At 34.6% G+C, this 2,088-nt stretch overlaps 1 protein-coding gene across 1 annotated transcript in view; it reads left to right on the top strand.

Moving 5' to 3' along the window:
• Rbm6 (RNA binding motif protein 6) overlaps nt 1-2,088 on the top strand; it is a 100,895-nt gene that overhangs the window by 69,608 nt on the left and 29,199 nt on the right. The gene's annotated exons all lie outside the window — the stretch shown is intronic.

Here is a 2,088-nt window from a genome sequence, read left to right as displayed (position 1 = left end):
TTTTTTTGGGGGGGGGGGGATGGGCAGGGTTAAATTAAGTTGCTGAGGCTAGCTTCAAACTTGTGGCTGCTGTGCCTCAGCTTCCTAAAGCAGCTGGGATTACAGGTGGGCTACCACATTTGGCTAATATTTCTTTTTTCTTTTTATGCAGGGGCAGGGGGAGAGAGAGAGGGAATACAAGCAAGCTTGGCTAATATTTCTAAGTCATTAGTTTTTCCTTTATTTTTGTATCTACAGAAAAGATATCAGATCATAAATCAGATCTACAGAAAAGATATCCCTGCTAAGGGAATTAATCACAATTTAAATATGTCCCAGATCAAGAAACATTTTTGTCATCCTAAAAAGAAACTTTGTCCATTAGGGTCACTGCCTGTTTTTTCCCATTCCCTCCTATTTTACCCCAAGTCCCAGGTACCTACTTATCTTCTGTTCCTATAGTTTTACCTGCTCTGGATGTTTAATATAAATGGAATTACATACTATGTGTCTTTTTTTTTTAAGTTGTAGATGGACACAATATCTTTATTTTTATATGGCACTGAGGCTCAAACCCAGTGCCTCACATGTGCGAGGCGGGCGCTCTACCACTATCTGTCTTTTTCAACTGGCTTCTTTCACTTAGCGTAATATTTTCCATGGTTTATCCCTATTGTATGAGTCAATATTTTAGTCCTTTTAATGGTTGAAAAATATTTCATTGTATGGATAGATCACATTTTCTTTATCTGGTAGAGTTAATAGACATTTGAGTCATGACCACTTTTGACTATTTTGAATAACACTTGGATACCAGTTTTTGTGTGGATACATTTTTCTATAGCTATACCCAGGATTAAAAATGCTAAGGATTTTCAGTTTTTGACCAGGAACTCTCAACATATGAGTACCTATTAGTCTCTGTCTTAGAGTGATGTGATTTTGGAAACAGATAATACTTATAGATTGCATGGTAACATTTCATTTCTGGCTTGGAAGTCTTCATTTGTTCATAATACCATTTTGACAATTCACATAGCCATCTCTCCTTGGGGTTATGTGTTTTTTTGTTGTTGTTGTTTGTTTAAAGAGACAGAGAGAGAGAATTTTTTAATATTTATTTTTTAGTTTTTGGCGGACACAACATCTTTGTTTGTATGTGGTGCGAGGATCGAACCTGGACCGCACACAGGCCAGGCGAGCTTGTGCTACCGCTTGAGCCACATCCCCAGCCTGGGGTTATGTTTTTATTTTGTTTTGTTTCTTTGTTTAACCAGATGTCTTAGGCGCTTGCTACTATTGCCTGGGTCAGTCTTTGTTATTTGTTTTTTGAGCATAAAAACAAAGGACTAGGTTTATAAACAAGGACTAGGTTTATAATTGCCACATAAATGGTAATAAACATCCCACATAATATTCACATGGCCTATTGTCTGAGGTATTATAGTTAAAAGGTATACGGATTGTTGTTTTTTTTTCTTTGCCCTATTTCTGTGTTCTGTGAATACAGAGCAATGCACATGCTTGATTCTCTATAAATGGGGGGAAGGTGGGGATCAGCCCAGAGCCATATTTGCATTTGTTTCTGTCACATTTCCAGGATTAGGAAATATGTTCCTTAAGACTAGAGAACATTAGTTTGGGCACTTTGTTAAGGAAAATGTTTCTGGTGGCTCTTCTGAATACTTAGAAATTAAGGAGGCATTTCATTGTTAGGCATTTTTGTATGTAGTTTCAAGGTAGTATTGGAGTCCTGAGAAATATTGAATAAAGTATTAAATAGTTAAACCAGACAGTATGCATGAGCAATGTCTAGCAAATATACTGTTATCAGATGACACAAGATTAAAAAGTCCATGAGGGCAGAGACTATTTTTTTTTTCTTAACTTCTTAAAAGGCATAGGACTGGACTTGGCAACATATGACATCCTAAATAAATATTTGTTATTTATTTAAGATAAATAAATACTATCACAAGAAGAGTCTCTTTAAAGTATCATTTTAATATAATATATATATATATATATATATATTTTAAAGAGAGAGAGAATTTTTTTTTTTTTTTTTTTGAATGAAAGAAGAATTTATTTTATTTATTTTAGTTGTTT

This window comes from Marmota marmota, unplaced genomic scaffold (genome assembly GCF_001458135.2).
Source record: "Marmota marmota marmota unplaced genomic scaffold, marMar, whole genome shotgun sequence".
Taxonomy (NCBI): Eukaryota; Metazoa; Chordata; class Mammalia; order Rodentia; family Sciuridae; genus Marmota; species Marmota marmota.
Note: the sequence above shows the minus strand (reverse complement) of the source record. Positions and strands in the feature narration are given on the sequence as shown.